Here is a 15978-nt window from a genome sequence, read left to right as displayed (position 1 = left end):
TATAAGTGTCCTTAAACCAACATTGAATTACGGTGCAGTATCGGTACTTAATGCCAAGAATTTGCCCCCTGGATATTTAAGCCGACGTGTAAAGGTATATATATACTGTATGCACATGTAGTTGCTAAAAACTGCATTTTCTATTCATCGTCAAATGTCATATGCATTTTATTCATCATAAAATGTTGGGCGCATCTCGTTTTAATCAATTAATCAGGAACAAAAAAGGATAATCAGCAAACAACTATGAAAATTTTAGGTATTTTACCACTCATTATATCTCCTTAGAACAGGAAATGAGAACACAGCTGTACTATATGTATCACAGTTATAATGAATGGAAGTAAATGTTTGCATATCAAGATTTCCCTTGATTTTGCAATGGGTTTGGGCAGTTCTATATGTGCCATGCTGTGAAAACGACATCAAGCACAAGGTCGTTTACAGAGTTTTATATTTTAATGGAAATCTTCCAAAATGACCCAAGTCTCATGGTTAAGCGTTAAGTCAAGTGAGGTTTGACACGATTTGGAAGAGAGTGGGGTCAGAAACAATGGCAGTCGTTGCTTTACGGGAACGAATTAAAGCAAACAGAATTTATCCACTGAAGTTTTCTGGTCTCGTATGACGTCACGCTGTGCTGACAGTCTCATTTTACGCTATCTTGGAATATTCCCATTCAGACCGAATGCAGGATTTAAGGAAAGCGTTAAATGAATAATAAAGTTGGAATTGGCAATCAGTGTATTTCACCAACAGTTAACCTCATATACATAAAAATTTAACAAATGACATACAAATGTGAATGCACGTTTGTGCATATATGTTTACTTTATAACGTTTTCATTCAATATTGTACTTGGTTTTATAAATTTATCAGGGTAGCAAAAGAGGAAGAACACAATTTGTATGGCTGTTTTAAATAACAAACAAGTCATCATGCTGCATTAAAGTTGAAGTTATACCACAGGTGCGCTATTTCTGCGTTAGGAGGTACAGGTAAATGTCTGCGTAAAGAACAGCCTCGAGCCTGAACGAATGAGGCACTTTGTTGTGGAACGTACAGTGACCGGCATTTATTTCGACACAGTTGGACATATAAATCAAACTTCACATGAGACAAGGTGGGGATACCCAGAAGGCGCACCATCTCGGCTATTTTTGGTTAGAATGATAGTGAACTTTTTCGGGAACGAAACATTTTATTGATGCAGGGTTGGAGAGAGTCATTGGGAACTGCAGGTATGTCACAGATAAGCAGTTTTCTGCAGAACAGTAAAAAGGGTTATTTACCATATGGTATAAGGGTTCTCAGGCGTGCTGATGCAGTGAACAGTTCGTTAGCAGTGCATCAATTTATTTGAAAGGTTAGAACACGGTCATGCAAAGTCCTTATTTTCAATTTCTATAAAAAGCCATTGCTCGATGGTCTGTATATTGCAGCATGGGTGGTTAAAATGATCAATAGAATACATTCAAATCGTTTCCGCTCGCAAGTTGTACTCAACTGTCCTGCAGTTAATAATGAAACTTCTTTTGGTATCAGTGGCTATCAGTGAATGCATTGAGGCTACTTCAGAGATTAATACGTAAGCCCTGAGGTTTCTACTGCATATTAAAAAAAGAGATTGCTGGAAAAGATTTTCAGCTTTGTGAAAGTCAATATTGACCTTTGCAAACACATTGTGGTATGTTAACATCCTACGTGTACATTTACTAACATGATACGTGTGAGATAGTACACTGTCACGCGAGAGAGATGCATACAGTGTATGTACAGACTTGACATTTAATATGGAATATTTTGTCCATATCATAATTCATCAGTTTTTTTCTATTTTGCAGACTGATAAATGAAAATCGTGTTTTAATAACTTTTGATAATCTATTCGATGTCATTGTGACATCAGTTCATTAATTGAATTCGCCCGTGAAGCAAACAAAAATACATCGCCTATTTTAAGTCATACGACAACCATTGAAAACGATATTTTGGATCTCCATATTTCCCAAATTATCGTCTTTAAAAGAGTTACATGCCCCACAAAGGCCCCTCATGTCAGTGTCTAGTCACTGTTGCTGTTATGCCCGACCTCATCTCCCTGCTACCAGAGCTTTCAAGCGGCAAGGCATACATTAGGATAGGTTTTTGGAATTCAATCTGGAATAAAACTTGTCCAATTTGGTTCCGTTTTGTTTTAGGACATGTAGGCCGTTGATTCGGCGACTAATTACCTACCCACATATTGTCTATGTGGTTCAAATATGGCGATTTTGATGACCAAAGTAGCTGCTCATTCCCTTGGTTCTGTAAGTTATCTGCTATTAAAAGTGCTCTGTGTGAACCGGCAATCTGATCGTGCAACCTAAATCTGTTCCTAAGGTGCCCCCTATCAAATGATAGTCAAGTGGTTCCCAGATTATTCCTTTATTTGATCTGGTTCAGGTTTTCATCGATGACTTCCATTGGTGTTTTGGCACCAATGAGGTATCCACTCCAAATACTGACACTGCCAATGACCCTAGTCACTTCAGAATCCCTCTCGGGATTTCTGTAAACTCTGTTTTGACCAATTTAGCGGTACAGGTGAAATCTGACCTCAATAAAGAAAACCACGCGGTTTCAATGTTCTACCCAGAAAATGTCATGGTCCCCAAATCATTAGAGAAACAGACTACGCTGTTTTGCTGTTTACAGTGACTTCCTCAGAGGTGGCCTGGTATTCTAACCTGCTAAAACCAGTTTGGTGTTCGCTAAGAGCCTTGAAAAACGCGTTTTGGTGACAATTTGCCTCTCATTCAAAACGGACTGGGTGGTTTGGGTTTAATTGCAGCAGCATATCCTGAAGGACATTGAATCCTATACCCAGGTGGTAAGATAACGATACATTGGGCGTGGTCTCTGTGTGGATACGTAAGTCTGGGCATTACTCTATGAAACTGTGCGGACCGTTCCATTTGGCGCAATAATCTGTCTGGCAATGTCTGTCTTTTTCGCGCCATTCTGGCACACCTTAACAATTTTGTAAAACACCGCTAAACTCATCTTACGCACTGCAAAACCAACGGCTTGCAAGCAAAATTTCAAATTCTTCTATGCAGTAGTTGCTGACATATGGATACTTTTTTGACAGAACCATGCTTCGCCAAAGCCAAGCTTTGACCAGCCCAAAGGAGCACTACCCAATTAAATCATTGAATATTACATAATGCAGCAGTGCAACAGACGTGATAAGCAGTTAATTGGTAGCGACACACCTGACTTCACACTTCTCCAGTCAGATATCTTATATGAGATCTGAATTTTTTGGGATAAAGAACGCATTTTACCTAGATATACCTTTAAAACTGAAATATTCCATATTAAATGTCAAGTCTGTAGATACTATCCGAGGGAATGCTTACTTTCTATAAAAGCGGCCCTGTGCTATCATCACCAACTTCTTATTACGCCGACTGGCGTCTATGAGACACAACAAAGATATTCCACTGCTCTCCGTCACAGGCTAGATGTTGGATGGTTCCTCAGCTTTCTCCCAGTTGTTTCAACTCTGCCTAAACGCGTTGGTGAGACTACGAGTGAGGGTTTCAAACTGGCCTTGTGTTATAGGATAAGTAATAAATAAAAATGTTTTAGATGATTGATAAAAAAACTTGATAAGATCTACTTTCAAAGCCTAACATCCTAGAGTATCTTGTAAAGGTCTTTAAATGTTGTGAGCTGGGTGGGAACTGTTGCTCATAACTGGCACTGTTTTATCTGCTACCCTTTTGCGATAAATAGTTTGCAAGATCTGTCCGAATTACCTCACTTGTCTTTACTATTTTCCAATCTGTTTTGTCATCTACAACTGCACGACCATACCATGCAGTTAACGCTTAGTTAAGTAATTTACTTATCCTATCCTACGATAGAAAGGTTCGTTAATTTAAAATGGATTCATTTTCGGTAAAAAGAACAATTGCTGTATTGCCTAATCATTCCAGGTCAGACTATTGTTGATCTGAATACCCATTAAATTAGCTTATAGTTATAAAACAGACAATAAAGGAAACCAGAGGAGACAGGATTGCGCCGTAAGTGACATGTAGTGGTGTAAGACGTGAAGCTGAGTGGTCATTTTTAGCTGGAGGTGAACGGGAGTGAAGATATGGGATCAGAGAAAAAAGGCGGTTTTCCAACAAATCGGTAAGATAACATTTTTTCTTTTGGCATTTTGGGCAGAGAACACTTGTAGAAATAATACAGGTAGGTACATGCAATACTCATTTGTAAATCGCTTCTGACAGGTAGATAAGATCCAACCCGACCAGTTTCTTAAGGCTATTGATTGACAACCTGGGGCAAGTGATTGCATGTGACTTTTAGCTCAGATAAGAGGCTGTCAGAATGTCATCTTTGTCACGGCATTTGTCACTGATTACTGCGTACCCCGGTGTAATATGTGTATTACTGTGATAATACAGGTATGTGGAATTTTTCGTCACCTGGACGTACTGTATAACCATCTAAAAACTCGTCACAAGATTTATAAAAAGATCACTGCACAGCGATCGTGATTCGGTGCGATCCAGTTGTGAGTTACGAACTATTTCCTGGTATTTAAAAGGTCCTTTAAGGACTCTAAAACATCGTTATAAGTGCAGCACACACCATAAGACACCCAAAAATAATAAGATATGGGCATATCAGATTACATTCATGCAAAAATTGCACATGACAACGATTTACAGTTTAAGAAAATGATTAGTAAAATAAGATTATCATCCCATAAACTTGCAATTGAAACGGGCTGATACAGTAAAATCCCTATTTCACAAAGAAAATGTTCCTATTGCAATGATGTGGAGGACGAATTCCACTTTATACTGGGTTGCTCTAGATATTTAGATTTAAGAAAAAGGTTCATCAAACCTTTCTACTGTAATAGACCCTCGGTGTTCAAATTGGTTCTCCTGCTGAATTCTTCCAGTAAGAAAGTATTATGTAACCTGGCACGATATCTTAGCCAAGCAGGAAGGCTTCGGCATGAGATCTAATCTAATTTGATCTAATTTGATCCAATTTGATCTCATTTGATTCAATTTGATTTAATTTGATTTATTTAAGTAGTTTATTTATTTAAGTACTCATGTATTTAATTTACTACATGTACTATTATTATTGTTATGATGAATATGATTGCGACTATTACTATTATAATTATTCTTTGTAATAACCCTATAGTTGTTGTAACTATAGTCGTTGTAACATTTGTACCAGTACTAGACTGATGGTCCTCAAGAGACCATAGTAATAAATAAATGAAAATGAAAATGAAAAATACAGCCTCACGGAAATTCTTTTCCCTTGACGCTCTTTGTCGCACTGTCGGTTGATGCAGCATATATTTCGAAACAAATTGATTTCAAATTAAGCACGATTTTCCACCTATAAGTTTCGTAACACGCTTTTATATAATGTACTTATTACTGCTACATGTATTCTCTGCCCAAAATGCCAAAAGAAAAAAAAAATCTTACCGTGTTGTTGTAAAAACCGCTTTTTCTCTGAGCTCACGTCTTCACTTACGTTCACCTCCATCTATAAATGGGCACTCAACTTCACGTCTTACACCACTAGACGCCACTTCCTGCACAATCCTGTCTCCTCCCGTTCCCTTTATTCTAATGGTAGCTTTGGAGTTTTGATCCATTATTTAGCTCTTTTGTTTCGCTTACATTCCAGATCAAACCATTTCTTGTACGCCAGTTCACTAAAGATGATAACGATCGCCTGTTCTTAGACTGATCATAATTATCATGAATTATACTGACTAATGTTGTACCATAGACAAACTTCACCAAAATATATTCTCTTCACTCGCAACGCATTCTTATGTAAATATATGCGTGTAAGCTAGGTGATTTTACGCAACCCCGAGAGTTGCCACAGTTAACATCGATTGTGTCTGAAAAGTTAAGATCAACTTTCACAGACTATTTTCTGCTTAAAAGAAAAAATCTTAAACCCAATCACGTAGAGCTAGTTGGAAGTAAAAGCCATTAAAGGTGAAAAACGCAGTTTACTTGAATTCATTGGCGTTCAGCTATAGTGAACAAAACTTGAACAAAACAGCTTTTGGTATTCTTTAGCTTCATCATTATGAAAAAACAGCTGCGGTGAGCTAGTATGCATTGTGGGACACAAATACAATTCTAACAATTTTTTTTTAATCAAGTAGATATATTCTGAGTGCATTGTCTACTTTTCTATTAATGCGAGAAGCAAACCGGAGAGGCTCAAGATTCTTTGAAACCAAAGTTTTGGAAAAAGATAACACGTTTTTCTACTGTCTTCCCAGACACTGGTGTCGGGGAGACTGGACAGAGATCATTTTAAGTGTCCAATTTTAGTCTTAGGCAAAGACACGGTTGCTTTGCACGGTTCAGTCGAGAGTTAAAATATCGGCCAACACTTGCGTTAACTGCGCTACACAACCCTTGAACAATCTGGAGGATATTCCATCTGGGTCCGAAGCTTTATGGATGAGTTTCATGATGGAAAAACGCGCGGTCTTAACTTTTTTGTGCTTTTTTCAACCCATTATTTGGCATTAAGAAATTGTTTTATTGTCCTGCAAGGAATACAAACATTTTGCACTGCTTATTGTACTTGGTCACCGCGAAAGTAAGTAATACCACGTATTTGAGTTTTCGTTTGGTAAAATCAATTGCAAAAACGTCCCGTAAAGACATTCATGTTTTTCTCCACCCTTAACAAAAAGAAAAGTTTGCAGCAAATTTGCATTTACCGTTAATTTCGCTGCAAACTAAAAGTTTGCTTCTGGGAGTTTGCAAGAAAAAAGTGTATTGCCGCTTATGCTCAGCAAATTTGCAAGAACATCTTAAGTTTGCGGCAAGTTTGCAAAAAGTCTTTATATTCTTGCAAATTTGCAAGAAACCCCTTCTTTGTATAAAGGTTTGCAGTAAGTTTGCAAGAAAGCATGTTCTTGCTAATTTGCCGCAAATTTAAAAAAGTTTGCGACAGGCCTGATATTTCGCTAGGGGGAGATACATCATTTGTAGAAATTATAAAGTATGTATTGCAAAACAAGATACACTTAATAAGATATCTTTAAACTCAGGGAAATAAATGTTTCTTTCTTGATATGATATCCTGCTATCATTCAATAGCTGCAATGATCAATTCTCGTTTGGTTGTATTCAGGTAAGTCTATGTTTGATGCAGCCGTATTAAATTCATGAGTTTTGACCCATGTAGAGGAGAGGTTAAGAGTAACCACTTACCATTACTTCATCAAATGCCATCTCCCCATCGCCAAATGTTATTTAGGATGTGTACTTCCGAGTATCTATAAATTGGACAAACCAACAAGGGGTGTGCATCTTATAGTCTGAATAACACATCACACTAGATACAGTATAACCAAGAGCTGGAGCGTGTTATTTACACACCCAGTCCTGATACGTTGGCCATAACCAATTAGACTACAGCACTGAATAACTCAGCTAAAACAAACTGACAGGATGAATGAGCAGAAAGTACACAAATGTGAACTGGGCCAAGTGTACAAATGGTACATGTATACCTATTTCATTTTATTTCAGCAATACTACCTTGGTTATATACCACTGTCATGGTAAATTAATGCTAAATTAATTTATAATCAGCTTAAAAGTCCCCAAACGTTCGCCATGATCTAGACATTGAAGTCAATTAGCATGTATTATATATTTAAATAAATAAGTAAAGTTCAAAAACATATTTTTCACATCTCTTTTCCATGATGAGACCTTGATTTTGCTATATTGATGAATCCTAAATCCTGACGAATCCTTGTGTTTTAGTTACCGACTGTTTTAACCCGGAAATCCTAAGGTCAGATACATCTCAAATACCAAATTACTTCTCACACCCAATATTCGTTAAGAACCTGTAAGTGCACTGTATGGGTGTATTCCCAGAGATTTAGATCGATCCATAGATTAAGATTTAGATCGACCTTACTCCCTGGGGGTTCACGCCAAATTGCAGTCAGCCGAGCGCGCACCATAGCTAATTACCCCCTTACAGCTTTCAGTAGGCGGGACAGGACGCTTAAGCCGGCTAAGCAGACAGTAATCTAGTGAGACTCCCCACAGGGATAGATCGATCTAAAATCTATGGAAATGGGGTCTATGAGAGGGACTAAACTCCGCGTTCTGTTTTGCTGAAAAAAAAACTTCACTAAGCATTGCGAAGTGATTGAACAAGAAGTAGCATGTAAATCACAGATGTAAGATCCAGCTTTTGAGTAAAAATAAAAAACAGTGTTATACAAACCAAAGGAATAAATTGGTTGGTTCATAGACAGCATGGTACAGTGATGTGACGTTATTGCACATAATTTCAAGGCGTGTTCCAGTTCCATTAGTTCACAATCTACTTGCTCTACAACAATACCTGCGACCATTATAGTATGTCGCAACGAAGAAAAAGCACACTGATTTTGTCCTGTCAGATCATAAAGAGTTGCATGTAGTGACGTGAAAACCTCTTGCGGTTGTCACTGGTTGTGAGTGTTTTTAACACTCGAAACCCATAGTTGACCTAGTGGCACAGAACAAGAGAGACGACCTTGGAGACTTTGAAGATCCTTTGGACACAACCATGCATCCCCAAGGAAATACGCTGCGATCGATTAGAAGAGTAGACCAAAACCCTTCTCCAAAAGTTTGCAAACTTTGTGCGAAAGGGGTATTGAATCTGTTCACAGAACTAGGTGACAACTGACTTTTTTGGGTGATAAAAGTAATTTATAAATTTTGCTTGGATTTTAAAAAATCGAAGTGGGCCTCGGACTACCTTCCACTGTTTAAAAGCACTGAATTATTTGCATGCGTTTGCATTTGCATGCGATCTCTTGAGAAGCACCGTTTTGATAATACAATCCCTGTAAAAAAATGGGATTAACCAAAATTACATTCACCAACGCGTGTTTTCGCAAGTGTAAATGTTTGTTTGGTCATTTGGCGTGAGGTCGTACGGGAATTTATCCATGGAGTAGAATTATGAACACCGAACAGCCCCGACTTGTTTCTGGGGTATCATTACGCATATTACCTGCTGTCTTGTTACACATGGTGTGCCAGTCGTACTGTCACAAACGTTCTTGCTTTCCCAGTGATGAAGAGGTAATATAAGGATGGTTACATCTAGTTTACCGAAGTTTACCTGATCCAGACATACCAATTAAAATGCTATTCCTGTTCTAACAAGGAAAGCTTGTCAAGAAATGAAGATACGTTGATGGGGTTCCCAATACGTAATGTCAGAATTTAATTTAGACTTGCGACTTGAAAACCTACCTATAAATATTCAGTGATTTACCATATGTTCCAGAATACTACTGTGAAACGATGAACGTGAATTTTATAAAAACGTCAAATCAAGCTTGTTGTTTTCTGGGTATTTGACATTGCTTGTTCGTAAATATTTTTGTCGATTGGTAACATGTCTTTTCCTATACGGCTGGGTGACGTTGGCTTTTTATTTAAGCTGTTGCGTTTTAAGTTTTAGGCTCTGGAACATTGTAAAAGCACCACTAATCCTTGATTAGACATGTAGCGAGTGTATATACCGGAGTGTATATCACCTCTTACCAACTAATGTGCTTTCAAACACTCCTTAATAAAATGGAATGTACTAAAACTCGTGTTAAGTACCAAACTGAGTGATGTTTGAAGTGGCAGGTACCAAATTACCAGCAAAATTACAGGTAAATTATAGTCAAATTGACAAGAAGATCAGATCGGCCAGGTTGTGAAGCACTCAGTGGATGTCAGTTGTGCCAGCTAATAAATTGCACACCGTGGTCCAACTCATGCGTGTTATCTCTCTTTTTCCCGTGATCATTTATTTGAAGAATCGCATTTGAAAATACCTATCCCATACGAGTATAATCAATCACAGTGAAAAGGCTTTTAATTCAACACCTTTTCATCGGCTTTTAACTATCATTAATGATGCCTTAATGTTAAACACATAAATCAGACCCCTACTAACAATACGTATGTGCTTTCCTATTTTACGATTAATGGAACGCCGGGTTAAACTTCCTGTTCGTCACATGGGCTTGTCCTTTTCTTACCTTATAGCTGCTGGAAAAGGTGCTTTTCAATGTAAGCAACTGTATACGAACTTAAACCCATGTTTAAACCCAAGTGATGTTTATTTTTTACCTTTTTGCTGGTCTTGTATAAATAAGGCGGTTAAATATTTTGTGGATATAAAGTGCGTGCACATAAGATAACCTATGCCAATAAGTTCGATGTGTCATATGTTTTTTGCCTTCACATGATATGATCTGCTTTGACAGTGTATTCCAAAACACCAATAGAGGCGCAAATCAAATATTCATTATGGAGTTAATTTTATCTTAATATAGGTCGAACTATAGTCGAACATCATAAACCCATTGGTTCCCTGGACACGTAAAGTTTCTAAACAGACGTGTTTGTTTTCACACCATTGGCGTGATTGAACACAGAGAGTGCCAGTGTGTGCCAGGTTGTAATTCATGATGTGTTTGTTGTACTTGGTGGAATACACATTTTGACAAATGCGCTTCCATTATACCATCTGCCGTCAGTTTGCTTTATCAATGTCGAACATTTTAAGTTGAAATCTGTTTTAGTATAGCATATTGTTAAATAACATACTATGTCTGAACGTTAACTGTAGGTTCTGTCATGGCTAAGCGTACCTTACAGTTCTTGTAATGTTCTGTTGCATTATTTTAAAGTCTGAAGCATACAGGACAATTGATTTGCACATGTCAGCACAATCCGTTCACATCCATTCATTTATAAATTATAGCTGGCAGCTTTAAAAACAGCATGTTCATGTTCGTAAATGGTCAATGTTGCAACATTCCACGAATCCGGGTGTCTAATTTATAAATCATTTTTGAGACAGAAACACATTAAGGCGCCCATTTGACCTATGTTGCCACTTTAGTATGTTTGAGTAAATGAGTCTTTAAAGCATCACTGACTGATCGCTGTTTTTCAATAACTAGGCACAAGTATGTTGTGTTCTTCAACAGTCCATAACGTGTAAACATGCATGATTCATGACATGGTTATGACATCTGTGACAAAGTTCTTACATGTGTATAACGCTTCAATTGCAAACAATTCACTCGCACGTGCACATCAAACAAAATACTGGTTTCCTAAATAAAGTCAGGCGTAAAACAGAAGCACGTAAACCTCGAATTAAGAATTTGCCGCTCGGTTGTAAAACAAATATATAAAGTGCACCACCCAAAACGTTTAACTGCCTACATACACTATGTAATGCATAGGATAGAGGACATAAAAAACAGTTGGCCCGGTGCAAAGTTGTGCCGTTTATTGACACGGACGGGTTGGGGTCTAGCTTGGAGTGTGGGTGTGGAGGAAGCAGAAGTGTCAGAGTAAATCGCCTAAGAAATTGATAACTGATAAAATATACATACATCTATGCAGACCAATACTTACAGCACTTTTAAATGTTCTTTTATCTCGACTGGAATGAGATGAAATGAAATATAAAATGAACCCGAGTTAAAGCAGAAGTTGTGCCCGAGTCGATTTCTTCCTTAATTCCAGCACTGTTATACAATATGCAATATGCATAATCTTTTTTGGCTGCTCATAAGCTTTATGTGGCAGATTCGGAACATGGACCTTACCTGTCGATTTCAACTTCATAAAAAGCTCAGAACATCATTCGCAACTTTGCATGTTTCTAACTCGTACGTTAAGTAGTAAATAGCGTGTCAACCAATGGCTATACTGCATTTGCTCCTTTCTCAGATAAAAAAGGCATTTACCAAATGATAAATTATGTTTGCAGGTACAACATGTAATTGAGCTCAAATATTTTAACTCCGTGCTGCATGTAGTTTTGATTCCAGGTTGCAGTATTTGTCTCCTTGATCTTAGCTGATTTAAGTAATAAGACGTGCCAGTTAAAAGAATAGAACAAACTCAAGCATGATGTTCGAAATTTGGCCGATGACGGCCGCATTTATTGAAGGTCCCAATTTCCAAACAAATAGTGCACACATTTCAATTTGTGGGGTTGCAAAGAGTATGATAAATTTCAATTTGTGTCCACTGATATTTAATGCTTGGTGAATTTAGAGCTTGGGGCTTAAAATGCAGTATCAGTCAAACACCAGCCTCTACCCTGGCATTTAAAAGATGTTGATGAAACCTCAGAGTCGTGAAAAATAACATAAATCAAGCGATTTCCAAGAAAATATTTGCGAAGCCTCACGCGATACAATTATCAGAGGAAAATAAACATTAACTCAGTACAAGCTTACTGACATTTCAGTGTCCAAGTAGTCACACGTGGCCGTTGATTATGCTTGGACCCAACATACATGTATAATGGATCCAAGGTTTAAGGTATCCTTATGCTACAGCTTAACAGAGGGAAGAATAGGCAATCACAAGTAAATGAATGTGAAATTATATATCTCAAAATGGTCCAGAGTCTCCTCTTCTTAGTGATTCTTTACTTGAACGCAATTTTATAAAACAAATATTTTTCAAACAAACTGACTGGCGTGGTTTTATAACTATATTAAAGCAACTAAAGGCCATAAGTAGCACAAAAATATCTGTATCTGTTGGTATTATTAATATTTAGTATATATGGTTAATTGATAAACGACAGGGCCTTTACTTAAGGTGAATATAAACGTACCCTAAGTGATTGTAATAGTAAGCTTGAAATGTTGTCATCAGCTAAAGTCCAGATATTGTATGACAAGGGTCAATGCCAAAAAAAAGTAACCAAATGTTAAAAACTTTTGAATCAAATTCTTTGAATGCGCCGTTAACAGTAACAACAGGTATTTTAGGATCAAATACCTAGAAGAAAGCTTTGGAAAATGTATTATTTTCATCATTGCCTGTTTTGTGCAGCTTTTACATATTTCACGAATCCACTTGATTACATCCTAACCTTAAGAAGAACATTTTAATCGATAGTTAATGGCTGAAAGTTCCTTTAAAAGCAGCAGGTGACTTGAACGTGTACTTAATATTTGGGGCTAACTACGCAGTATTTTAAAGGCCAATCGAGGCTGCTACGCGTTCCGGATATCGGTCACAGTAAGACTTAAAAGTTCACGCGACTTAGACTAGATTTTAAAATAATCTCGATAACATAAAGTTTGAATCTAGCATTCAGGCTTTTTTTAATGTTAGTGGAAGAACGTGGATAGATTTTACTTGGTCCGGACTTGATTTAAGAAAGCAAATAATCAAACTGACGACAAACAATTGAAACTTGCAGACACAGCGCACCTTAACGTCAGTTATTTCAGTCCAACATAAATCCACTCGTTTATGTGAAAATAATCACTGAATTGTAAAATGCATATCATTTACTCCTCAGTTTAGCTGCCTAGGATAAAAATAACCATAGTATTAGCGCTGGCATACACATCCCTGATTTGTTGACCCTCCTTGGTTAGCAGACTTCTTTTTTTTAACTTATGGTTTATCGACTTCCAATAACACGAGAAAGATTCCTCTGACATGTAAGTTGCGCGTCAGGAACCAAGAAAGGTAAGATAATCAATTCAATGTTTTGTTGAGAAAATGATTTTGAAACTGCAGTGTGAACTTGTAGGCTCCAGTGTACATGTATTTTTCATGCACTATTAGTATACGACTATGTTGTGCTAGATGGAAACGTGAAACCTTTACACCTTGCATATGGATATGCCACAGCGTGGCTGTTCTTTTGGTGCAGTCACACGTAGCAAAAACCCCGACTATACACCTTGTAGCTGGTGTATCTGTATTTGTCAATAAAATAGGCCTTATTTGAAAACTAAATTTCACTGATGAATATTTTTACCTGCTAATGTGGAACCTTTTATCTTACAAATGACGTATTGTTGGCATTTTGAGGAACACACGTATTACGATATCTTTTTTTTTTTTATTTTTTTGTCTGCATGAAATTGGTTTTGTCCGTGGAATGCCTAAAATTAATTCTAAGTGCCTAAGAAAGCGTGGCAGTGTTCATGTACTGAATTTTTCAATGCCATGCTACATGTTACTCAGAAATTTATTTAGGACACTAACAAGAAACTTTCTATGGTAAATATAACCTCTTGATAATCGGTTTGCCTAGGGTTACCTCTAATACTTTGAAATGTCCTTCCAACTTCCCTTGACGTAAAAGGCGTCTAGATGTGATATTAGGTCAACGGGTGCGACAAGAGCAGAGATGTTTTAAAAAGCACAAAACTCAAATAAAATGTTGAGAGCAACATTCACCATTTTTAGCTTACTCTGAACAAAAAAGTCTTGTCGAATCAAGGCTACTGAAAAAATGTAGTGACAAATCTTTTCAGTTCCTTTCGTTACCACAGGAAATATTTCTTATAGATGTGTATGTAACATGCATCTTATTACGTTGTGTAAAAAGCCTGAATCAAAGTCCCTGATCAATAGCTTTGCCGCCGGAAAAAAATTAGTTCAGTGTGTAGGTAAATGAAAGAGCTATTTGGATAATGAGACAGTAAAGGAAGAAAATGTAAATATTAATACCTAACTTATGACAGCAGTTTCAAGGGGTAGCCAAGAATATCCAACAAGAAGCCATTCATGCTCTTAGAAGGCGTTCAAATTTCTGGCTTTATGTAAAATGTGGTCAAGGTCAGAAAAAGTCCCCTCTATCTTATTGAAAAATTGTCCGTCACACACACACACACACACACACACACACACACACACACAAAAAAAAAAAATAGTGCGGAATCAAACAATTGCTTTTTCCATGCAGCACCTAATAATTCAGAGCCTTCACCGAGAAGATTAGGAATCCTTCGGTGAACAGTAATCGAAAACGGATATGAAATAAAGTTGAACAAATAAGAACAATTACACAATGCGGTCGTATTTGGTAAATCTTAAATGAACGTGACGTACTTTTTGCATGACTGGTTCCCTGATTGGTTGATCCGCTCAATGATTGAATCTTTTGCTTAAAGGTTAATCTTTCAGGCAATTTCTGCACGTCCTCCGAATACTGGCAATGTATATCGAACATTTCTGCCCTAGGAGTAAAATTTATCTGATGTTCTCAGACAAATGATTTAACTTCTTACATTTCTCTCCTGAGGTTTCTATATACAAAGGTTTTTTTAAAAAATCTATTACAGAGTTAAGAAATGGCATTTGTGGGGAGGTTGTCCATCTAAGCAATGACCTACTGCAAACACAGACTAGGCCATTGAGTGATGTGAAATATGACAGCAGTAAGTTTCAGCAAAAGTGAGATATACGCACTTTACTTTTCTTGGCCATATAAGATACATGGACACTAAAGTACCTTTAAAACCGCCATAGGCCATTTTAAAAAGCGCTTTTATGCTAACGTCAGAAGATAAATAAATCTGTTATACCGGGAAACTTATGTCATCGTGCAATTAACATGTAAATTTCCTCATTTCATTATTCTTACTGTTAAACCCAAGGTTCCATAGTGGGTGTTGCAATCAAACGTCTTCCTATAGTGTTAAAGTGGTATTGATTATCACTATCCTGAACGCACCCCAAGAAATATTTTTCTGATGCAAAATCCCTATGGGGTCTTAGAAGAAAGTGTTGTATCCAGCAGGTATAAAAAGATTCTAGAAATGGTAGAATGCCTCGACCAACCGCAATCATAGGGCTTGATATATAAAATATATTGTTTGTTATTTAACATATTCTGTAAACTTGCAAACCACCGCTTGAACTCACAAGCAACAAGCAAGCCGGCTTACCCACTCATTCCTGGACACATTGTACAAACACGAAATAAAAGCCACAGAAAATTGTTAACATTAGCACTCGCACGTGTGCACGCACATTAGCAAACATAAACGCACGTCAGTAACCTAACCCTCACTGTTCTTTATCAGTGCGCCCTTGACA

The sequence above is a fragment of the Lingula anatina genome, chromosome 1, assembly GCF_051362555.1.
Source record: "Lingula anatina isolate TDL-2025a chromosome 1, LinAna3.0, whole genome shotgun sequence".
Taxonomy (NCBI): Eukaryota; Metazoa; Brachiopoda; class Lingulata; order Lingulida; family Lingulidae; genus Lingula; species Lingula anatina.
Note: the sequence above shows the minus strand (reverse complement) of the source record.